The sequence below is a fragment of the Anoplophora glabripennis genome, unplaced genomic scaffold (assembly GCF_000390285.2).
Source record: "Anoplophora glabripennis isolate ALB-LARVAE unplaced genomic scaffold, Agla_2.0 scaffold36, whole genome shotgun sequence".
In the NCBI taxonomy this organism is placed as follows: domain Eukaryota; kingdom Metazoa; phylum Arthropoda; class Insecta; order Coleoptera; family Cerambycidae; genus Anoplophora; species Anoplophora glabripennis.
The window spans coordinates 852,092-878,860 of record NW_019416310.1 but is presented as its reverse complement, the minus strand read 5'-3'; the positions used below and the strand labels follow the sequence as shown (position 1 = coordinate 878,860).

At 32.4% G+C, this 26,769-nt stretch overlaps 1 protein-coding gene across 2 annotated transcripts in view; it reads left to right on the top strand.

Moving 5' to 3' along the window:
• The first annotated feature begins 9,178 nt into the window (after positions 1-9,178).
• Positions 9,179-26,769, top strand: part of LOC108916014 (homocysteine S-methyltransferase 1-like) — a 66,699-nt gene continuing 49,108 nt past the window's right edge. The window contains exon 1 of one of the 2 annotated variants that reach the window (XM_018722206.1): positions 9,179-9,348. The gene's annotated coding sequence lies outside the window, so the exon portion shown is untranslated. The remainder of the gene's footprint in view (positions 9,349-26,769) is intronic. The other variant, XM_018722198.2, reaches the window with a different exon arrangement.

Here is a 26,769-nt window from a genome sequence, read left to right as displayed (position 1 = left end):
TTCTCTTAGATTCGTCAAGCATGTCAACTATCTTATTCAGAAATTTTTTGGCAAGCTGAAAGTTAGTACTGAAATTAAATTAAAAATCTGTGATTCGCTGCTATTATCCACCATTGCATATTGCATGGCTGTATATTGGCCTGTTTTTGGTTCTCGGAGATAAAGAGTGTCTCCAAAAAGTTCAAAGTGCTTGTATCAGCTTTAGTTATGGTCTTCGTAAGTTTGATCTATTTCTAGTTTTAAAAATTCGAAGTGGTTTAACCTCAGTGCGAGATTTCGAATCAAGTTGTCCTGTTTACTTTTAAGTTGTTATTGTATCATAAACCTGAATATTTAACCTCAAAGCTCATTTCGAATTTTGATGTGCATCATTTGCCCACGCGTAACCGTTGTAACTTTTGTTTTACATAGGTACTTTCTTGTATTATTATACCACTATGTAATCTAACAATAAGCTTGAAACCTTCCAAATATCTCTGGACAAAGTCAAGTTAATCAAGAACACTTTTTTCCAAATATCCAAAGGTCCCAATGTGTAGCTTTAATATACTCAGATCGCAGATATTTGTAGGGATGTTGTTATCAGAAATCCCGTCTAGACAGGGATGTTTACTGCAACAAGAAGAGGCACGAAATCGATTTTGGACTTGGCAAAACAAAAGTATTTTTGATATTTTACGTACCAGACGAAATTGTCTGCCAAAATTACTATTTTTTTTACCTTAGGTTGTATAGTTGGATAGGTTTCATTTTATTAATTCAATTATACACAGGAATATACCAGATTAAGTCATAAAATAATAAATACTTTCTGTCTTCATAATTTTCCCCAGCTATGCATTAATTTGCATAAATTGCATCAATACGTAAACAACTTATATTTAACATCGTTCCCTTAGAAACATCAGAGGAAATAAGAAGCATAATTTTCCGTTACAAAATATTCTTGGTTGCATAATCTCCGTAAAATATTTTGGATTATAAAGAACGTATAATATATTATTGTAAACAACGCAAATGAAATTGTAATCAAACACGATCCAACAGTAGAATGTCAATCTTCGACAACGTTTAGTGGCACATATTTAATTAAAACGTACGTATTTATTTTATAGCACTGCCTATAGCTATCGATAAATGTTTACATAAATATTTCTTTAACGAAGTCACGTGTACGGCATTATCTCATTTATACGAAAATAAAAATATTAATAGAAATTTTTCTATTTCTCATCACTGTTAGGCATCTGTTATCCTACGTATTCTAATTATGCTAACCAAAAAAACAAAAATTGGCACATACTTTTGCATACTTACATGTTTGATAGTAAATCTAGCAGTCCACTATAAATTGTTTCACTTTATGCTCTACTTAATTATCTTAATTTAATAACGAGTTTATAGTATCTGCTAGTCTTATTTATTATAAGCTATCTATTCTAAACTATGTATATGTATAAGACAAAGGATATAAGGTAGGCCTTTATTAGAGTTCCTATTTATAATAGTGAAAAAATCACGTTCGGAAGTAAAAGTTTCATCGCTAACAAAACAATGTTTACTCAGAAGATTAACTCTACTACCGTGTTTATTTTTATAACCGTTTTCGTTAACACTGTGGATAGTACTTATCGCAAAAGTTAACCCATTCTTCTCTGATAATAATGGCTTTGTTCGCACAAGACAATTTGCAAATTATTTGCGCATATGCGGTTTTGAAGTAGCAAACGCGCTATTTACACAGAAACAAAAAAAAAGTCCAAACCCAAGAGACCCACATATCATTCCCGAAGGAATTCGACGCGCTGAATACGATCCTGTAGCCGAAACTCATCACTTCCCGATGAATTTCGGGGAAAAGTGAAATTTTTGGGTGACAACTGGCCCAAATATGGGGCAAAACTGATTTTTTTTCAAAATCGTGTCCAAATACATATCATTTCCGCCACCAAGAAGGGCGGTGACAACATTTTTAACATAAAGCGATGTTACGCATTGTATTAGCTATGTTCCGTTGAAATTTGGTTAGTGTATCTCTGTCGATTGTGCAAATCCGATACGTATGTTTTCAGCCACGAAAATTGAATATTTCCAGACATTTAGAATTTTGACCACCAAGAACGAAGGTGACAAAATTTCTAACAGTAAAGCCATGTTTCGTATTGTATTAGCTATGTCCTGTTCAAATTTGGTTAATGCATCTCCCTCGGTTTGGAAAATTCAATACCTATATATGTTTTCAGCCACGGAAATTGAATAATTCCATATATGTTTTTCGAATTTTCGCATCCAAGAACGGCGGTGACAACATTTTTAACAGTAAGGCGATGTTTCTCATTGTATTAGCTATATCCTGACTAAATTTGGTTAGTGCATCTCTCTTGGTTGCGCAAATTCAATACCTATGTATATTTTCATAAACGAAAACTGAATAATTCCAAATATTTCGAATTTTCATCACCAAGAACCGCAGTGACAACAGTATCAACACTAAGGCGATGTTTCGCATTAAATTAGCTATGTCCTGTCCAAATATTATAAATATTTCAAATTTCCACCACCAAGAACGGCGGTGACAACATTTCTAATAATAAGGCGTTGTTTCGCATTATATTAGCTATGTCCTGTCCAAATTCGGTTAGTATGTATGTAACCACGAAAATGAAACAATTCCGAATATTTCGAATTTTGACAACCAAGAACGGCGGTGACAACAGTTTTAACAGTAAGGCGATGTTTCGCATTGTATTAGCTATGTCCGGCCCAACTTTGGTTAGTGTATCTCTCTCAGTTTGGTAATGGTACACCCTGTATATAACCTACCTATCGGATATATTTATCTAAAAAGAATTGATTAATATTAAGCTGCTACATCAGAAAAAGAATTATTAAATAAATGTTATGGTAGCGGCATAATTTGAGCAGTATTAAAGTTCTTACGAATGGGAAATAAGTTAAATATACGGCAGTTAAAAAGGCATCACAATAAAAAAAATCAGTGCAGTACACCAGAAGAACATAAGACAAAATGGGTATTAATTAGAGCAGCTCTAAGAACTTTTGATTAACTTTTTTTTTCACTTTCACAATAATCTTTAGCTTTTTACTAGTAGGTTTTTGATTATGTCTAGACACTTTCTATAAAATATTTTTTCTGCCTTGTCTCCTTCTGTTCATTTAAACCACTGTAAAAAAGTTTGATTTTTGCCTCGTTGTTGAACATTTTGAGCCGTTTAATTAGTCGTTATACTAACTGAGAAACAAACAAAATGTCAGTAATAGCCCTGGGTATAGAGACAAGTAAATAAATTGTTAAAATCAGACCTATTAAAAACAAAAAAAAAACACCGAGGTAGGTCTTAAATAAAATATTCCTTATACGTAACTCAAAAATTATTTCGATCGATGAACGATAACAACATCAGACATTCCTTTCAATTCTCCAAACTATGATAAAAAAATTTGTGATGTGAACCTCATCGACCTATATTTCCCATCATAACAAACATTCGTATGGAGTGTTTTTACATAAAATAAGACATCACACACCTCATCTAGAATCGGAGTATTCTGTCAAATACCCAGCGAAAATTTCGGAGCGGTAAACCGGAAATAAGGAGAGCGGAAAGCGGTTTGAATTAATTTCAGATTTTCAGCATCCAATAATAAAAGTTTCAGTCGTATCAATATTTTCAGTATTACCTGGAACGTTAAAAAATACATTTCCGTTCAAACATCAGACTTGCATATTATAAAAGTTTATGAGAATGAGTTTTTTAACTTTCAGTATTAAGGACCTGAGCAAATGCTTCATTTCGAAATGAATATAAGCTAACTCCGCCTGCCTGACTTACTCGCCTTATTTGAAAGAAGTTTAATAATTTTCTGCAGAAGTTATAAAGCAATATCATGACTGTAAGCAGAACATATGATTTTGAGTGAGTAAATTATAAAATTCATTAAATTTTTTTTTTACACTTGTATATTTTTAATTCATTTATTATTGTTATTTATTCAATAATTATAAAAAAATAGCAGTGTTACTAAAGCTTTTTAAAAGAACATTAACAGACCTCAAACAAAATACAATGCAGGGTAATTTAATTTTTTCTGAAAATTGACACTCGCGCCAGCGAATAATTTTTATCAAACTGGTCAAATTCGTAAAATTGTTCTATTTTTTAAAATTATTTAACAAAGAGAATGTATTACTATTTACTTTATTAACATTATTTATAGCTTGTTTGTTTAGCTTTTCGTTGGGTAAATATAAATTTACAAACGACCGTACATATAATAAATAAACATGATGAAACCCCAACCCGCAGCAGATGATATCTGAAGAGCCCAATGTTATTGGCAGAGCGACACCCACAACTCTGAGGGAACGTTCAATAATTAACGAACCATGAAATTCTAGACCGAGGCACAGCCTCTATGAAGTGAGATCGAACATCGACTCTGATATCTTGCAGTTATGTAACCAGAGCAGAAGTGCCTGGCCAGTGTCAATTCACGATCCGAATGTGACTTTCCGTGTAAATAGCGGTCTTACATAAAATAGCGGTATGGGCAATGCAATACTACATTGAGAAATTCTTCATGACAATGTGCACTATAGGGTTGCCTATTATTTGACGTATGTGACGTCATTACTAAACAGGTATGTCGTATAATATTTTTGTATATTACAAGGGAAAACCAGTAATTTGTATGACAGGAATTAGGTTAGTTAGAACATTTAACTATAAATTTCTGAACTCCACAAAGCATAATTTCCTATTGATTACCATTCATTATACATTAACTCTGATTTACACCGAATATGCATTGATGAAACCTCGAAAAACTGTTACAAATACAGAAAAACACACGAAAGAGAAAAAACTTGAAATATCGTTTGCAATAAAAAAGGTACTGTTTTTAAGTAACGACTTGGGGAAGTAACTACTCTGCGAGCTACAGCTTCCGTCCAGCATTGATTTACACCTACAATTTCTAGTAAAATAAAATTAAGATATAGATATAGATACTTTGTATATTTTATCTCATACCCACTCAACATTATCAACAGATTAGTTCAAGGGGGGGAGGGGGTATTTTTCACAGTTCTGTTAATACAATTATTTGAAAAAACTATTATTTGTCAAATTTGATGCTCTCTATCGACTAACGAAGCAAATTTGGGTAGAGGTAAGTGTAGTACAGTAAAACCTTGCTTTTCGCGAATTTGTGGTTCGCGGATTTAAATTTACGCGGTAGCCATCGATGTCACCTCTTCTTTGCCGTTCGCGGGACGTTTGCTTTGTCGTTCGCGGTCCGAATTTTACACATAATTCTACAGGTGAAAACCCGATTATGAGAAACCATAAATAATCATAAGTGTACATATGCAAGAACTCGATACATAGCAAATCCTTAGCCTTGTCTCAATTCATCAATTTTCTAGGATAACATAAACACACTTGAAGTTACATATTTATTGCTTTCTCGATAATAAGGCCCAAAGCAGTGCATATGTATGGGCAGCTTTTAAAGTGCTTGGTTGACGATTGCAACGTTTAAGGCTTACTATACCAGACGTAGTTTTTCTCATATTTTGCACCGTTTGGAAGAAAATCCAGAAATATCTGTTAAAGAATGCTGGAACCAATTTACTATTTCAAATGCAATAGAAAATATTGCTGCCTCCTGGGCGGAGGTAAAATTGTCAACCATTAATGCTTGCTGAAGAAGCTATGGCCTCAGTGTGTTCAGGAAATTGCAGTAGAACCAGATTCACAGAGAGACATTGAAAAAATTGTAGAAATAAGTAGACAAGTGGGCAGGGAAGGTTTCGAAAATATAGAGGACAAAAATGTGGAAGAATTGATCCGAAATGAAGACGACGGTCTCACTTATACAGAAATTGAAGAACTAATTCGAGAACACTTCGTTTCGAGTTCAGAAAAGGAAGAAGAACAAAAAGTGTAGAAGGAGTATTATAGACAGTTTAAAACGTCGAAATCATTGAGATAGATCCAGATATTTGCAGAGGAGTATGATTATTAGCAGAGGATTGGATAACCTCTTTCCACCATAAAAGAACTTTTAAATGAATTGAAAAACCATCAAATTCAAAAAACAATGACAGACTTTTTCCAGAAGAGGTCTATCCCAGAATCTGTACCACCAAGTACACAAAATTAAGTTTGTAAGTGTTTAAGTGTTTTTGTTTCCGAAAATTCATTTGCCTTATGTTTTAAAGTCGATTCAATGTGAGGTAACTTTAAACAATTATGAAATTCAAAATTTTTTTCAAGATTTTGTTCCAGAATAAATATACATAAATATACAGGGTGTCCCGGAAATGGTGGGCAATCTCTCGGATATAGATAGATAATGAGAAAATAATGTCACAAGTTCATATAAAATTTTTTCCTCCGGGCTCACCCTGTAGAGTTATTAGCTCTTGAAGTTGAGAATTAAAAATGTTTTTTTTGCTGTAACTTTTGTATTTTTCAATAAATTTTGAAAATTTTTTGGCTGGTTCTATAATTTTTAAAGCTGCTTTGGATGATAATATGAAATCCTTGATAATAATTATGGGGGCCCGGGGGCAAAGCACCCCCCACCAAAATTTCTAGAAGAAAAATTTTTGTTCCACTGTACCCCAAATTTTCCATCATTTTATAAAAATTTATGGTTTTTACGTAAAAAAGGTATACTTGTTGAATATCCATAAAATAGATATTTTTTAGATAAACCCGTTTAAAGAGGAAGGTACCATTTAATTTGAGACATTTTATTTAACAGAAACACAGGTTTAATCGTAGTTGGCTTTTACATATCAGAATAAAGGACAAATAATTTGCAATAGCAGTGTTCCAAATTATGAGAATTTGGACTTAACTAAACTAACTAAACGAAAAGTGCATGACAATCAAAATTTTGTAACTAATATAATTCATAATAAATTCTCAATATTAGTTCCACCTTCTCTTATACAAATACGAGCTCGTTTAACAGAAGACTGTTGCACTCTCCATAACATTTCAGGATTTTGTCGTATTTCATTTGCACAATAAAAAATCCTTTCTTCTAATTCTTCTCTAGTGGTTACAGGTGTGGAATAAACAAGATTTTTCAAGTGCCCCCAAAAGAAAAAGTCAAGTGGGTTCATATCTGGAGTTCGGGCAGGCCAATGAATAGGTCCACCGCGACCTATCCAGCGATTAGGATATACCTCGTTTAAATGGTCCCTTACTGCAGCACTAAAGTGAGGCGGCGCCCCATCGTGCATGAATATCAGTGCATTTCTGGTTTCAAGATCAACATCTTCTAACAGTTGTGGTAATTGATGCACAAGGAAATCTAGGTAACGTTGACCATTCAGTCTAGGGGGTAACACAAATGGACCCAATAAGTAAGGACCAATAATTCCACTCCAAACATTAACATAAAATTGTCTTTGGTGCCTAGTTTCAATAATAGCGTGTGGGTTCTCATCAGACCAATAATGTAAATTATGGGAGTTAATAACTCCATTCCTCCCAAAACTTGCTTCGTCAGTATACAGAATTAATCTCGTAAACATAGGATTTTGCTCATGTCTCTGAAGAAACCATTGAGAAAACTGTACTCTTGCACGAAAATCATCAGGATTAAGAGCATGCACTTTTTGGATATGGTAAGGGTGAAGAAGCTGTTCTCTAAGGATTCTTGCAACAGTGGTCTTTGGAACATTGGTAAAAGAAGATAATGACCTAATGCTAACTGTTGGATGAGCAGCAACTTCGTCCAGTATATTTTCCTCTACTTCAACTGTACGTGCTGTTCGCGGGGCACCCCTGTTTGCAGTAACAGGAGCAAACTGACCTAAAGACATTAAAATTTATTTAATATCCATTTTGTTTAATAATAGTAATCGTATTTTACCAGTTTCTCTTAATCTTTGATCAATACGTTCGAAAGTTTTGCGATCCGGAATCCTTCTATTAGGATAAGAATGCTGATAAAATCTTCTTGCTGCCGAAGCATTACAAAGAGCCCGCCCGTACATTAAATGCATATCAGCATATTCTTCATTGGAATACTCCATATTTTATAACAAATTATGAGATGAGTCTTAGATTTAAAACTACGTACAAGTTTGACAATTTAACTGCCTTTGGAATACTCTGACATGTCAAAGCCAACCACGATTAAATCTGTGTTTCAATTAAATAAAATGTCTCAAATTAAATGGTACCTTCCTCTTTAAACGGGTTTATCTCAAAAAATATCTATTTTATGGATATTCAACAAGTATAACTTTTTTACGTAGAATACCATAAATTTTTATAAAATGATGGAAAATTTGGAGTATAGCGGAACAAAATTTTTTTTTCTAGAAATTTTGGTGGGGGGTGCTTTGCCCCCGGGCCCCCATAATTATTATCGAGGATTTTATATTATCATCCAAAGCAGCTTCAAAAATTATAGATCCAGCCAAAAAATTTTCAAAATTTATTGAAGAATACAAAAGTTACAGCAAAAAAATCATTTTTAATTCTCAACTTCAAGAGCTAATAACTCTACAGGGTGAGCCCGGAGGAAAAAATTTTATATGAACTTGTGACATTATTTTCTCATTATTATCCATATCCGAGAGATTGCCCACCATTTCCGGGACACCCTGTATATATAAATAACTGAATTATGTTTCTAATATTTAATTCTGTTTTAAACACTAACACAATGACTTGCGCTTCGCGGGAAACTCCTGGAACCTATCCCCCGCGAACGGCAAGATTTTCCTGTATCTACTTATTTTTGTCGCAGGTATGTAGAATGTTGGGACAGTAGTAGATTTCAAATGTCGAAAAACATACAGGGTATTCGATTTAAAACACCATAAATTCAGGTCAATTGTTCTATGAAAAATAATATTTAAAAATTAAGAAAATACCTAGAGTTTTTGTATTTACCATTTATTCAAAATGTAGTAGATAACCCTGTGCACTGTGTTGAATATGGAAACTGTAGGCATGTTGATGAACCGCAAGTGTTTTCACCGCGATCTTGAGTACACGACATCTAATAATAATAGATCCATATAATATCGGCTAAAAGTGGATAAACAGTAAATGATTATGTCAAGTAGAGTTAGAGTAAACATCAGCGGGCAGCATGCTTTTATACATATAGATACGATGTTGCTCGCCGGTTACCAAGCTCAGTTCGCCGTTGATAGCGTTTGAGGTTGCAGTGAAGCCAAGCCGTTCTTGGTGGAATTGTGGTGCGCGCGAGTGGTGGAACGCAGGATCGACCGATCGCAAACGGGGCCCATTCTACATTTTCTCTTTCTCATCCAAATTGCCCTCCATTGTGAGTATTGAAAGCAGTCAATGTGGTGTGTTTATAACTTGTTTGGCGTAAGGATACCGGGGGTACTGCCTCGCGTGTATATTTATAACCTAACATGAATTGTAAATCTAGATGCGGGAAGAGTATTAAGGGCATGGGCGGCGCGGTCGGCTGGCGTGAGGGCCCGTGTGGTACTCGAAATTGACCTAAAAATACGCTAAAATTGAATCTGAATCATACCTTAATTCCAGCCTAAGCATTTCGTATAAGCGTTTTAAAATTATACTTACGTTTTTTAGGTATAAACTTTTTGATTTTACTTCAAAAGCATCATTTACAGGCTGTCTACTATAAGAGGACCACTCCTATGTATCTCGCTTAATATACGATGCACGTCAAAAATCTTTATATGTTTTTGTTGCATTTTTTGGGGCCTTGATGCTCGTAAAAAACAAATTTGAGATCCATGGCCAACTTTATGAGAAATCATAAAAAACCGGAAAAGTACCGAAAGTTTAGGGCCCTCTAACTTTTTTATTTTAGGAGATAGAGAAAACTTATTTTAATAAAATTTTATGGCTAAATTGATATCTTTCACCTAGTGTAAACAAGTTTTTGAAGTATCGTATGTACTTTGCTGCGCCCTCTACGAGGACAAAAAAAAATTTCATCAAAACAGGCCGTGGATACAAAAAATTGCTTGTTTTCATGAGATGTACTACATGTTGCCTTTATCTTTTATATTTATTACATTTTTTTAATTTTGGTATCAAAAATGTAGATTAATGTATAGAAATTGTATTAAACCGGTCAACTACAAAAAATTTTATGAATTAATGAACTTTTTTGAAGCTAAGAATTTGCATTATCTAGCACCCATCAGTTTACCATCATAGAAGTAAGGTCCTATGATTTTAGTATCAAGAATTCTTAGCCAAACATAAAGATTTTTGACGTGCGTCATATACAAGGTGGTCGCGACGAAATGGGCCAAAATTCATGGGTAGATTCCCCAAGTAAAATTATTGCGATTTAGCCGAACTTACCTTAGTCCAAAAGTTGATAGTTAAAGAGATACAGGGTGTTAAATGTAAAATATTATTTCAGTTTTTTTTAATTTATTCCTTAACAAATGCAAATATCCTCACAAAATTTTGGGGATTGGAGTTCGTTGAGTAGAGGAATTGAAATCTGTTCACATTTTGGTTAAAGTTCATAGAGGGCGCTAGCTGCAGTAGATTGAATGTGTTAAAAACGACATAACTTTTTTGTGCTTTAAGGTATCTCATCTTTGGTTACAAATTCTTATTTTCCAACTATTTTTACACAAAAAAGGTAGACTTTATGAAAGTAGCTGTCTCGCACCGTTTCCGAGATATTTGGCTTTGAAACTTCCAATGCTAATAGTTGAAATAATTAAAATAATTTAGAAATGTCAAAAACAAGGGTTTATTTAGAATTAAAAATTGTAATGAACAGTAAAATAGTAAACATTAGTAAAAAAATATGCCTTTTTGACAATAATTGCTTAAAATATCCACCTCTAACTTCAATACATTTATCAACACGTTTATTAAAAGATTGTCTTATTTTAAAGTATAAATCCTTAATGCGAAATGACTTTGCAGCATTTAAAACCTGCTACTAAAGTTCTTCTCAAGTGTTTATAGTTTCTCCATAAACAACTGATTTCATGTAACTCCAAAAACGAAAACCTCGGCATTCTATCTCACATTTATGTACGAGTATACAATTTAATTTGTAAGCTAAGATGTGATTTTAATTAGATACGAATAATACTTAATAGAAATTAGCATACAAATGACAGTAATAAGACAAGTGGAAGACGTCAATTATTTGATTTGCGTCCAAATCCTACTTAAGAAACTTTACCACTAAATTAATAATACCTGTAGGTACTTAATTGTAATTTAATGCAACAGCATTGGAAGTTTCAAAGCCAAATATCTCGAAAACGGTGCGAGATAGCTACTTTAATAAAGTACACCTTTTTTGTGTAAAAAAGTTGGAAAATAAGAATTTGTAACCAAAGATGAGATACCTTAAAGCACAAAAAAGTTATGTCGTTTTTAACTCATTCAATCTACTGCAGCTAGCGCCCTCTATGAACTTTAAAAAAAATGTGAACAGATTTCAATTCCTCTACTCAAAGAACTCCAATCTCCAAAATTTTGTGAGGATATTTGCATTTGTTAAGGAATAAATTAAAAAAACTGAAATAATATTTTACATTTAACACCCTGTATCTCTTTAACTGTCAACTTTTGGACTAAGGTAAGTTCGGCTAAATCGCAATATTTTTACTTGGGGATTCTACCCATGAATTTTGGCCCATTACGTCGCGACCACCCTGTATATATATTAAGCGAGATTCATAGTAGTGGCCCTCTTATAGTAGACAGCCTGTATATGTATAAGTACCTACACTTTAATACCAAACTTCAGGATATGCTGGCATTAACATTTATCTAAAATAAAGGATAATCTATCCAAATAGTACTACTGAAATAAAACATACACACAATAAAATCATTATACCTTAAAAAACATCTCATATTCTTACTTAATGACTCAGCGACTGCAACAACACTTCTGAAAAAAATAACAATTCCTGCAATTAATTAATCTTTAAAAAGCCACTTGAAAAGATAATCCTTAAAATATGGAAATATGTTAGTTCACCAATCGTGGCTGAATTTTGTATTGGTGTTTGTTGTAGCTATTAGAAACAAAAACAGAAGAAAATTTTATTTTTTGAGTTTTGCAACATTATTTAATGATTTGAATAAGTTGGATAGGTATTAAATTTTTTTGCATAGGTATTAGTGACTAAACTAGTGATTCAACGGTTGTATTTATAGACTTCAAACAAGAGGACCTAATGTGCTTTTTTCGTTGTTAATTTGTTTAAATATTTTGAAAAATTGCATGTAAAAAGGTTATGCTCGGTTTCCTAGACAATAAGGGCCTTTAATTCCTTTCAATGTTTCTGAATTTCGAAGACTTGGCATATAATTTGTTGTCAATAATAAGTGTACGTGCCAAATTTGAAAAAAAAACGGCTTGACAGAAAATTAGTTATGCAAAATAATTTTGAATTACTGAGTTTTTGAAAACATGTCATAAAAAGTTGTACTATTACATTTATTTGTAAATTACATTCTAAAATGTATCCTCATATTTCCGGAACACCCTGTCTTACTTCATTTTATGAAAATTTAGGGAAATTTTTGGAAATAATTAGAATTAGCTTAACAGTTTTAAATGAGAATAAAAAATTAATGAAATCAATTTAAGACAAACTAGACTGAACTACTTTTTAAATTGTCAATTAAATTTTATATAAGTATTTCCGATTGGGTAAGAACTACTCAACTAGGTACTCAATTTTATTAAATTCCTGTATCTACACCTGCGTTCTTGTTTCCCATACGTTTTGTAAAATAAGAATACCGTAGCTAATGTAAAATTAATTTTTAGCTCCTTTTTTGGGCTCAATCGTTTTAATCAACCTAAAACGGATGAGGAAATGTTGAGTAAAAATTGTTACAGCTATGTTACTGTCACAAACATATAAATAGGCACCCGATTAAGGCATAAATACATGTTAATGTAATCACCATTAAAGTCTTGTTAAGGAATAGAACAATATACTTACAAATTTCAACATCACAATTGCGCTCATCTGAATAAATTTATTTGTCTACTTGCACACATTTAGACATGTCCCTGATTCCAAAAACAAGTCCTCTTCCTAAATTTTGTTTATTTAAAGGGAACAACGTACGCAGGTACTTAGAAAAGTAGTAAGTAGTAGTAAGAAGAATGGAAGTGCAAATCTTCCTTTACAAAGATTTTCTTCATCTTAATAGAACCATCACTTAATAATATCTGATAAATGCACTTTTTATTCGTATAAAAGCAACCTTTATGCAATTCCTTCTATTCTATTTGGAAACTAACATTTTTTCTTAATATTATCTGTTGAACTTTTGCTTTACATTAAAAAGTATTAAGTTAATTTAAATTAATCTAAAAGTTTCCAACAGATGTTGCCATCTGACATCTTTGACACCAATGTCTACGTACGCAAAAGAAACCACTTCAAAACAATCGACTAATTAATTACACTACAATGAACAACTACTCTGCTGACTAGAACCCCGACCAACATTGAATTAGATCCGCAAATAGACATTTATATTTCACCCACATTAAAATACCTGACATATTAAAGGGTTATATTATTTAATAAGTTCAATACGTCAGACGTATTTTTTTCATTAATAATATTTGAATAGATTGTTCATATTATTTTAGATAAATTATTGATTAAGAAATATAATATGTTTAATAGATGTTAAGAACATACGAATCCTCGATGTACTGTATATGGAGTAAGCTCATTTTAAAATAAAAAAATTTAACTCTCATCAAATCGTTCTTTAAACAAAACAAAAGGCTCTTTGTTTCTTAGGCAGGATGCAGATAATGCGGTCACTTGCCAAATATTTATTTCAAAATTTGTTGTTATGTTTTGAAAGACCCACGTATATAACATCTCCTCGCTTACTGGCAAGACACATAGCGGAGATGGCCTATTTCTCGTCTAATTTATGACTGCAACTCAACCTGCAGTTGTAGAAACAACCGTACTACAAACCAGTGGCGTTACTACACACGTTTCTGGTTCATTCTAGTAATGGAATTATTTTATATGAGTAATGTGTTATTTTCGCATTGTTTTGCAAAAGACTTGGCAGTATTTCTACTGCCGTAAATAAAATCCAAGTTTATTTTGTATAAATTGTATCTATCTAAAATGATACGCGACGAAATAGTTTATTTTCGTTGCCTTGTAACCGGAAAAATATCTGCTTGTAATGGTCTCCGTTTAGAAGGTTCTAAATTTACACGGCGAATATTTGTTTATACACAACATCAACTAAGGTCACCTAGGCAATAAAAAATACGAGAAATTTAGAGACAGCTTTAGTAAAGGATGAATACGTATAGGATATATTTCAAGCAATGTTGACCTCACCCGCTTTTGCTTGATGAGCGACATTAATTTTACTTTTATGAAATGATGGTGATTCACACCAACTTCTAAATGGTTTGTTTCCAAAACCTGTTCAAGTGTTGCTCTGATTAAAAAAAAATTGAAACTTGCACCTATATTAGCGGTAAAAGTATTTGACATAGTTCAAAACATAAATTCAGACCAGATAATTATTGTCCCATAATTGTGATGTGTAAATCTAGTGTGCCGATAACGATCTCGATAAACAGTTAGTCTATATTCTCTCTTGAACTTGTTTATCTAATCGGCTTAGTGCAAAGCTCTCTATTTGTCAGACATTATTAACTGATGCATGTCACAGTGTCACAGAAAGTAAAAATCTAAGTATGTAAGAGTATAACTGTTCAAAATTTTGTCCACCGATGTGTAAACAGATCTGGACCCGTCTTATCCAATTTCTACGAACTAACACAAATGTTGTCTTGCTTCATCATAACACAAATGCTTCACCATAACATATGTTGTCTTGCTTCACCATAAATTGAAACGATCTCCATCAACTTCGAGTTGCTATTTTTGGCACTTTTGACACTTGAAAAACTATATTGACTATATTTTTCATGAGGCATCTATTCCTAATTTTTTTCGAATAAGTTGTGAATCACCCTGCGATATATTTAAAAACAAATGTTTGAACTGAACTTTAATTTTCCTAACTCAAATATAAAATTATATACTTCAAAATTTCACTTCAGAAGAAGAATGTAGTGATCTGTTTTTAACATAGTCGATATGATACTGGAACCTTCTATGAATTCTATCTAGGCTTTGTAGTATTTTCACTTTTACGTATTTTCTGTAGCTAATTGAAACGTAAGAAGTTTTGAAAATATTTTAATACATTTTCAAATACAGTAAAATTATAAGGATACGTAAAAAAAACCCTGCGGATGCCTATGGAGATCACAAACTTCCAGCATAATTGCAGGTTTCTATTTACATAACTAATATTTCTTAAATAGAAGATAGAAACTGTAATACACTTTAAGTAGCGGTAATCACATTTTCCATACAATTTTTCTATTTTATGCAAAATCGTCCTTGAAATCTAGCAAAATCATCCTTTCTGCAACTAAATCTTGTACAAATTGCATCAGCTTGGTTCGACTTAAAGCAACCTCCTTATCTAAACAAAAACATAGCAAATGAACTTAATTTCGATTAATGTTGCTTATCTCTAATATTTTCTTTTCCACACATTGTTGCTTATCATTTCTATATAGGGGCATGTAGGAGGGAAGTTTATAAATTATTCAGTGATAATCTACTCTTCTATTGGTTAGAGCAGTCCTAAAAATGAAAACACATTCCAGTTTTGTCTAGTAAGTACATTATCAAATTCTAATAAAAAGGTATTGTTGGAGTAAGCCAGTCATAACAAACGGGTATTATTAAAACATGAATAATGTAATATCAACAAATTAGTTGCAACATGATTTTTCATATATACAAGATGCGATCCAAAGTAAACAGTACTTCAAAAATAGGTATTCCTAGTGAGACCATCTATTGGCAATTGCGTCGGAAAGGTAGTTTCTTCACTGAGGCACTGTCAAGATTTCATGACATTTGGACGATTAGAAGCGGTATTATTGCGTCTGAAGTGGTAGTATGTGTGTGTCATCGGTACAAAAATGAGCATCGAACAAAGAGCTAATATTAAATTTTATTTTAATTTTGGTAAAACTTTTACCGAAACGTTTCAATTGATGAACCAAGTGATGATTGTCTATCCCGTGGCAGAGTTCATTAGTCAATATGATCCAGAAACCAAGCGTCAAAGTGCCGAGTGGAAGGAGCTAGGCGAACCAAAACCCAAGAAATCTCGTTTGGAGAAGTCAAAAGTGACCGTATTCTCCTGATTTGGCACCGCGCGACTTTTACATTTTCGTAAAAATGCATTTGCCGATGAAAGGGTTTTGTGGACGTAGAAGGTATCCAAAGGGCTTGTACCGACATCCTGAAGGACTGAAGATCTAAAACACTCATTCGACATGCTTTTAGATCGTGCAAATCGCTTTGTTGAGTTGGGGCTATTTTGAATAAATCGGTTTTAACAAAAAAAATTATTTTTACTTTGGAACACACCTTATATAATAAAACACAATAAAATAATAAAATCATCTTATCATATAATCTAGCCTTTATGAATATCAATTTTATCTGTCTATATTTTGGTAATTTCGCTAAATCATATAAATCATAAACAAATAGGTGCTGACATTTCTAACGATGTTTAAAAACAAGACATATTTTCGGTAATAAATATTTTAGGTAATTAAAAAGTTGTCTTAACCTGACATCTCGGATCTTTGTCTTGATTATCGCATACTTTGTAGTTGTACACGCGTATAATTATTATTAATTATACTTCAGGAGTCAAACAAACTTTAATACAGTACAATATTAAGGTATATTGGTTAACAGCAATGTTAAATAATTGTATTACTAATAATATGGAAATTTATTGAATTATTTATATAAACACTCATGCTGTTGTTACAAGAGTGAATGGCGTGTTTTTTGTGGTTTACAAAAAATTTGCTCATGTGATTTTAATTTATTATATATTTACACAAACTGNATGTCACAGTGTCACAGAAAGTAAAAATCTAAGTATGTAAGAGTATAACTGTTCAAAATTTTGTCCACCGATGTGTAAACACATCTGGACCCGTCTTATCCAATTTCTACGAACTAACACAAATGTTGTCTTGCTTCATAATAACACAAATGCTTCACCATGCCATATGTTGTCTTGCTTCACCATAAATTGAAACGATCGCCATCAACTTCGAGTTGCTATACGCGTAAGCCATTTTTGACACTTGAACAACTAATATAAACACTATCGCAAAAACGTTAGTAATACAATCGGTATTGGAAATCGCTTGGGGCTACATACAAAGACAGCGCACAACGGGGTTAGAATACATTCCGATGACTCTAGAGACTATTTTAGTCCAGTAATGTAAAGGTTGAAAACATTGAAAACTAATGTAAACACTATTCGGGATCACCTGGGACCACGTGGAGAGAGAGAGCGCATTGTGTACAGCGCGCAATGCAAATGACGCTACAGACTACAGTAGTCTAGCGATGTAAAGATTGTAAATACTACAACTTTAATAATTATAACTAAGGATTTCACAGAATTTTTTTTACGATATTGACTATGTACCCTGTATACGCGATATATTTAAAAACAAATGTTTGAACTGAACTTTCATTTTAGTAGCACAAATATAAAATTATATGCTTCAAAATTTCACTTCAGAAGAAGTGTGTAATGATGTTTTCAACATAGTCGATATGATACTGAAACCTTCTATGAATTCTATCTAAGCTTTGTAGTGTTTTTACTTTTACGTGTTTTCTTAAGTTTTATATTTGCCGTCACTAGTTAGTTGCAATATATTTTATGTGAATTTTATGATCATTGTGTCTCGGATGGAAGGAACCACACAACGTTGACGGATTGACTTATTTGTGTCGATTTGTTACTTTCGCGGACGGTGTTTCTTTATTAAATGCCCTTAAATCCAATCAATATTTTTAATAAACTGTAGCGTATTCGAGTGAAATATTTTAGTTTAAACGAATAGAGGAATAAAAGTGCACATGCGGCAAAAAGTTTGTACGCAGATTGGCAAAAAGATCAATGAAATTTGTTATTGACCATAAATAAGTTGATAAATCTAACAAACATCAAGAGGTTGACTATCTAGAACATCTGATCTACATTTGTTACAAATATAAAGCAGATATAAAGTCCGTACGATATTTGTTTAGACAGAATTCCAAGAAAAGAATAAACCAATAAAGTTCTGTTATCGGAAATACTGTAACAATTTACGGCGGTAGGCGCGTGGCTTGCAATTTTCCGCCAATGTCTTTCTACTTCGGGTGTCGAATATCGTACGGATTGTAGCTAATTGAAACGTAAGGAGTTTTGAAAATATTTTAATATATTTTCAAATACTGTAAAATTATAAGGGTACATAAAAAAGACCCTGCGGACGCCTATGGAGATCACTAACATCCAGCATAATTGCAGTTTTCTATTTACATAACTAAAGTTTCTTAAATCGGTAATCACATTTTCCATACAATTTTTCTATTTTATGCAAAACCGTCCTTGAAATCTAGCAAAATCATCCGTTCTGCAATTAAATCTTGTACAAATTGCATCAGCTTGGTTCCTTATCTAAACAAAAACATAGCAAATGAACTTAATTTCGATTAATGTTGCTTATCTCTAATATTTTCTTTTCCACACATTGTTGCTTATCATTTCTATATAGGGGCATGTAGGAGGGAAGTTTATAAATTATTCAGTGATAATCTACTCTTCTATTGGTTAGAGCTGTCCTAAAAATGAAAATACATTCCGGATTTGTCTAGTAAGTACATTATCAAATTCTAATAAAAAGGTATTGTTGGAGTAAGCCAGTCATAATAAACGGGTATTATTAAAACATGAATAATGTAATATCAACAAATTAGTTGCAACATGATTTTTCATATATACAAGATGCGATCCAAAGTAAACAGTACTTCAAAAATAGGTATTCCTAGTGAGACCATCTATTGGCAATTGCGTCGGAAAGGTAGTTTCTTCACTGAGGCACTGTCAAGATTTCATGACATTTGGACGATTAGAAGCGGTATTATTGCGTCTGAAGTGGTAGTATGTGTGTGTCATCGGTACAAAAATGAGCATCGAACAAAGAGCTAATATTAAATTTTATTTTAATTTTGATAAAACTTTTACCGAAACGTTTCAATTGATGAACCAAGTGATGATTGTCTATCCCGTGGCAGAGTTCATTAGTCAATATGATCCAGAAACCAAGCGTCAAAGTGCCGAGTGGAAGGAGCTAGGCGAACCAAAACCCAAGAAATCTCGTTTGGAGAAGTCAAAAGTGACCGTATTCTCCTGATTTGGCACCGTGCGACTTTTACATTTTCGTAAAAATGCATTTGCCGATGAAAGGGTTTTGTGGACGTAGAAGGTATCCAAAGGGCTTGTACCGACATCCTGAAGGACTGAAGATCTAAAACACTCATTCGACATGCTTTTAGATCGTGCAAATCGCTTTGTTGAGTTGGGGCTATTTTGAATAAACGGTTTTAACGAAAAAAATTATTTTTACTTTGGAACACACCTTATATAATAAAACACAATAAAATAATAAAATCATCTTATCATATAATCTAGCCTTTATGAATATCAATTTTATCTGTCTATATTTTGGTAATTTCGCTAAATCATATAAATCATAAACAAATAGGTGCTGACATTTCTAACGATGTTTAAAAACAAGACATATTTTCGGTAATAAATATTTTAGGTAATTAAAAAGTTGTCTTAACCTGACATCTCGGATCTTTGTCTTGATTATCGCATACTTTGTAGTTGTACACGCGTATAATTATTATTAATTATACTTCAGGAGTCAAACAAACTTTAATACAGTACAATATTAAGGTATATTGGTTAACAACAATGATAAATAATTGTTTTAATAATAATATGGAAATTTATTGAATTATTTATATAAACACTCATGCTGTTGTTACAAGAGTGAATGGCGTGTTTTTTGTGGTTTACAAAAAATTTGCTCATGTGATTTTAATTTATTATATATTTACACAAACTGTGTAGATCCTCGGAAATTAATAATTACCAAACGAAGGAAACATGTCTTGCTGTTTCAAAAATAGGTGATTAAGTTATCAAATAATGATGTTATTTCTTAAATAAGTCGTCAACTTGTGAGGTACTTCCTAAAAATTTAATTTTTCAATACATTATAATATATGTATTTAATTTATGCAGTAATTTTTAAATTGATTTTCTAAAAAAATAGTCTGTTTTATTCTTTTTATTTTTTATTTTAAAGACATATTTTCTTCGTTTGACTGCCAATTGTTTATTTGCAGAGCCTGCACAGTTTAATACCAACTACCAAGTTAGTCAAATACACAGAGTATTGAAAAAAGGCAAAGGAATACGAACAAAAGCGGTTTAGTAGAAAAAGAGGTATGAAGATGCATTACCAAAATCACATTAATTTTGGAATAAAACAGCTGAATAATCAAACGACACTTACCATAGATCTTTCGATTTTCAATTGCAATGGTCTTATGGGGGGTGGTATGATGTTTTTTCTCATTAACAATACCTTAGGTGGGACGTTTTTTTTTCTCAAAAAATGTTTGTGGCAGTTTCGGTAGAATGATGAAAAAATAGCAAAACGTTAATCTAAATTAAGTTTTAGTTTTCTCCACCAAACCTCCTTCCAGTTGAACACATTTTTCCAATCCTCTTCTTAAATTTAAAAATAACTTACATAGCCGTTGTAGAGTAATCTCTGCACAACTTTGTCTTATGCAATTCATTAAGTCATCCAAATTCCTTAGTCTGTTTTTATAAACTTTTTGTTTTATAAAACCCCAAAAGGAAAAGTCCATAGGTCGAGAAAACTAAAATTTAATTTAAATTATTTTGCTATTTTTTGTTCAACAACTTAATATTTATAATTCATTATCTAGATTTTTTGTACGTTAATTTATTATGGCCGCAATTAAAAGTGTTAAATTTATAGTGTCTGTATTTTTCTTTGTCCGATTGGTACTTGTTTTCACTTTCATGGCAATCTTTGACCTGCTTATTATAATTTTTAGCTGTCTGATTTTTCAAAGTTTGGCACCACATAAAAAACACTCAATAGACATTTGTAGTTCAAATTTGGTATATGGGTATTTTGATGGGTGTTGAATAGCCTGGTTTTTATCAAAAAGATAATATATCTTTTTGATAAAAAAAAATGGCTAATACCGCTTTCTGGAAAACTACCCTTTTAAAAAATCGTAGTAGGCCAGGCTTTTGTTACATCAATAAAATGATTAGTAGAAAATAACCTCCCTTCAGGATACAATTTGTAAAAAAAATAGCTTGCGGAAAGTCCACAGCCTTCTCACATTTCCAGGGGTGTTATGTTAACCTGAAAAACGGGACACAATGTTTATATAAATGTTTTTACTAAATACAATTGTTCAAAAATGTAACAAGTATTATGGCAAAACAAACTTTAATAATAAAGAAAAACAGAATATTTAGTTAATAATAATTTAAATATTTAATAACAATATTAGTAGAAGCAGTTTTGAAAATATGGTATTTTTGTAATTAGTCATCTCAATATTAATTAGAAATGAAAAATAGATAGAAATTTTCGCAGCAAAAGAAAACCACTCATTTTCAAAACTCACTTTATTTGTTTAAAAATGAAAAAAATTAAAAACCTAAAAATGTATTATTTTTTATATTTTTTATAAGACCACATCTCAAAACGAACAAAATGAAAAAAAGGAAGTTTATATTTTTAGTTTTTGCCAAGTTACAGGTATTTGAAAATTTTTTACCCAAAATACTCAAATGCTCATAACTTCTTGATGGATTGAAATAAAAATTTGGAAAAAATCATGAAAGCTAATCTAAATGGGTACCTACTAAATAATACCAAGAAAATCAGGAAAATTAGAAATGGCCGGGTCACGACCTCAGTGATTTGGCTTGGAATGCCCCATATACAGGGTGTTCCTAAATAAGTGTCGCAATGGAAAACTGTAAATTCCTCTTGAAAAAAGAAACATTTTTTTCCTCTTCCATTTTTCTCTCCGGGCTTTCGTTTTCGAGATACACGGTGTCAAAACTTTAATTTTTTTTTAGTTTTTCGCCAATATCTTAGGAATCGTTTGAACTACAGGACTGAGCTTTTGTACACACATTACCACTATTAATAGCTACTTTTTTGCACCCTTCTCGAATTCATTGAACGTGCCAGTGGTGGAGATTTTAAGGTATCGTAAGGGTTTTTCCCTACCAACTTTTACGCCACTGGAAAAATGAACATTTGATAGCAAATTTTGAAGCGCCAATGAATATTAGACAAAAAGAGTTCTCTTGGTTCATTGCTCTAAAGTCAACCGTTTTCAAGAAAAATGACTTTATTGAACAAAAACAAACATTTTGCTGACATTTTGAAGATATTTTATAATTTAAAAGACGGGTAGTAATAATTAAAAATTTTAACGAAATTTAACAGCATTTGCAACAAGTAGCTATTAATAGTGGTAATGTGTGTACAAAAGCTCAGGCCTGTAGTTCAAACGGTTCCTAAGATATTGGCAAAAATCTGAAAAAAAGTTTTGACACTGTGTATCTCGAAAGCGAAAACCTGGAGAGAAAAATGGAAGAGGAAAAAAATGTTTCTCTTGTCAAGAGGAATTTACAGTTTTCCGTTGTGACACTTATTTAGGAACACACTGTATATGTAGATTACGTACAGATGTTTTCGTTCGTTAAACAAAGTACCCTGAGACGGCCCTGACCCGACAAGAATATAACAACACAGTCATTGTCATTAATAATAATCAAGAAATGTACAGAATGTATGAACAGACGTTTATTTTGGCCCGGAACACGGAAGATAACGTGTAACATACACGTCGTATCGTTCGCTGTATTTTTAGCTTCAGCAGCTACTCACACATCGCGCACTAAATACAATGGCTACATTTACCATTTTGCAACGATTTTAGCCAGTTTTAATCGAATATTCCTCTCCGCCTATGCTCTTTCGAGATTAAGAATCTTATCAGCAACGACATTTTTCGTCCCGAAAAACTCGACGACAATTTGTTTACATGTTGGACGTTAACCCATCGCGTACTATTCAAGGACGATTTTTACGCTACGTCGATTTTAATAGTGCGGGAACAGCACAGCCTACTTTTACATCTAGTACACTGTGCGTGCTACTAATTTGTCTCGACGTATTTTAGATTCCAGGTCAAATGTCAACGAGGAATTATTAAATTAGATGGAAAAATAGATTATAGGGTTAATTTGGAATCGTTGTTCGTGTTTGCTGATAGTAGATTATTTTTGATGGAGCTATTTGCGGTTTTGTTTTGTTCGAAACACGTAAAAGATGTTATAGTTTTTTTGACCTCAGATCCAATCGCGATTTTGTTGTAAACACTGAAATCGCATAAAAAAGACTAAACTAGATTTATTGTGTTCAATTTTTAAAACGCAAATTAGTCCAATGTTGAATTTATTGGCAATTAAGGATAAAAATATATGTTTGTAAAATAAACTCATTTAATAGGTTTAAAAAACGATATTTTGATAATCAGCCGATGTCTCAGTAGGCTTTGGCTTTCTGATTGAAAGTTGAACAAACGCACAAAATAGTAAAAACATGAATCAGTTCTTCAGTTCTTCTTCGGTTCAAAAAGAATCGAAATGAACGTCAGGGCTGGCGGCTAGGGGTTCTCATAGCGCGTCCGCCCCCACAGAGCCTAGACCGAGAACAACAAGGGCATGTCAAAGATTCCTAGCTAAGTCTAAGCACGTAACCAGAGGCGACCAGGTACACAGACCACGGTATAACAACGCAAAAAATCCTCGTACTGACCAAAAATGTCTAATTGTATCTAGAGCAGACGACACTAATTGTAACAAAGCTTCGCAGTGTTGCCCATATAAAACCAATTAGAATTTAATTATTTACTAAAAGATCTTAAGTTTAAATTTGGTTGATATCACTTGACATTTAACAGCAATCCATGTTTATGGTTTTCTGGTGGTGGCAAAATAACCCCACATTGAATGCGTTTAGTTTATTTACTTTTAAATAGTTTGTGGAATGTTACAGGACATTAAAATTTGAAGAATTTCTTGTTTGAAATTGCAAAATAGCAATAATTAATGAAAGAAAGGCAAAATAATCAAATTTTTTGGATAATTTTTTAAAAATATTTTAATTGCTCCGAGGGCATTCTAATTTTGGTTAAAAAAACTTTAGAATATAATAAAAGAACAAATTTCATTAATGTCGGTTCGAGAGTTTTCGCAAAATAATTAAAAAAAAAAAAGTTTGAAAAGAAATGTTCGAATTTTCAAAATGTTGCACAGCCTCAAATAAAGCATATAGATACTTGACAATTTTTTCACATAGAAAAGACCGCTCAACCTTTCAAATGGTTTTTGAAAAATTGAAATCGGTTAATTTGGACTGCCACAGTAAATTTTTAAAATTAACACTCTTTTTTTTATTTTTAAACAATTAGATTACTTTTATCAATTTGCAATTTAGTTTTTTTCAGAAATTATAATTTTAAAGTACTCGGAAAGACGCTTCTTTTTTTAAAAAAAGTTAAATTCCGTTTATTGGTTCTTGAGATATAAGCGGTCAAAGTTTATCGGCATTTACCGTTAATTTATAAACAATTTAGCAATAATTTTTGATCCAGTGGCTTCGTTTTTCCGAGTTCTAAGCTGGAAAAAATTTTCATATCCATAAGTTATCGGCAACATAGATAAATCAGCGGAAAAAGCTGTCGCTCGCACGCGCGAAAAGTGACTGAAAACACGAAAAGTGGGGGAGGGGGATTTCGCTCCGAGACTGAATTCGGAGGTTAAAAATGCGACCAATTTTGATCTTTTTTTTAATCCGATGTCTCGCGAACCGAGGAATTCGAAATGCCAGCAGTTGCAAATATTTTGTTATAAACTTTATTATTTCTGCATTTTTCAATGAAAAAATTTGTTTACGTATTTCAGAACTCTGAATATGAATGTATTTAGTTATAATTATTACAATTATTTAAATAATTAATAAAAACTAGTACCTTAAAATCATAATTTTTGAAAAAAACTAAATTGCAAATTGATATAATGTAATTGTTTAAAAATTAAAAAAAAATAGTGTTAACTTTAAACATTTACTGTGGCCATCCTAATCAACCGATTTCAATTTTTCAAAAACTATTTGAGAGGTTAAGCGATCTTTTCTACGTGAAAAAATTTTCAAGTATCTAGATGCTTTATTTGAGGCTAAGCAACATTTTAAAAATTCGAAAATTTATTTTCAAAATTATTTTGGGGAAACTATCGAACCGACTTTAATGAAATTTGGTGTGTTGTTTTATTATACTCTAAAGTTTTTTTAACCAAAATTAGAATGCCCTCGGAGGAATTAAAATACTTTTAATTATTTATTTATATATTTATATTTTTATTATTTAATTAATTTTAAAAATTATCCAAAAAACTTGATTATTTTGCCTTGATTTCATCAATTATTGCTATTTTGTAACATCGGTAATAAATTTAAACATTTTTAACATACATTCTTCCAAAATGCATAGGTTCCAAGATATAAGTAAAAATCTCAGATAAAATACGTTTTTTTTAATTTTTTAAACATTTTTGCAATTTTGAAAGTGTTTCCAACCTCGCCCAGATCTAGGCATCTACACTTTTATTATAAGAATTGTATTGAAGGTAATCCAGAAAAAATTTGCTTGCCCCCTCATACATCCACCTCAAAACAGATCTGCCCTGGTCTATCAGCAATCGCATTATCTCCAGCGTAGACATGACGGTTTGTCATTGTTAATTGTAAACGAATCATTGATATTGCCGACGCCAAGATTTAGGGATTTTTCGTTACCAATACCAATCGTGCGATGTTGGGTTGCCTAAGCTCAGCGGTCACATAGCTTATAAACAATTGCGAAGGCTCTACCATACATATATCTGATGTGGTATTGAAAAAAAAGTAGAATAATTTCCTTTGCTTTGCTTTGTGATAATTCGTCGGGAACTTTTTAGGAAGCAGTGTTTGGGATGTCTTATAATGAAATTATAAGGCCGTACAAAAATGATTACGACATCTATAGACCTTTGATTTATTATTTTTCGAACCACAGTTTTTTATAGCGTCCTTTCAGAGCTGAGACCCAAAACTTTTGCAACATAATAGATTAATGGCCAGCGACGACGGTTAACAATTCCGTTTTTACGCACTTTGATATTTGTACAAGGACCGCGGCTTCTGTTAAATCAATAATCTGCACAAAGGCCCTGTACTCGTTTCGGAAGTAACAGTCCGTTCAAAACAACCGTTGTTTATCGTGCTCCTTATTCTATTCAGGAATAAATTATCGCGGGCCAGAATTATCGCGCGCGCGATTTTTAGCATGTGTGCCCGTTCGCGAAATTAAATTATTGCTCGCGTTTATTTGAAGGCGCCAGTTTTTTTCTCCCAAGTGGGACGGCTATTATTCGTATTTTTAGCGATTGATAAATGACGGGTCAATGTACGCGCACACGCAAAAAAGTGCGATAGTGTGCGCTGCCGTTACAGTGCGGTGGCATGGGGCATGACAACTGGACACGAACTGATGGTTATCTTGTACCATGGGCGCCATAAGAGGAGAGGAAGAGACGTTATTAAAATTAGTTCAGTAATTGATGG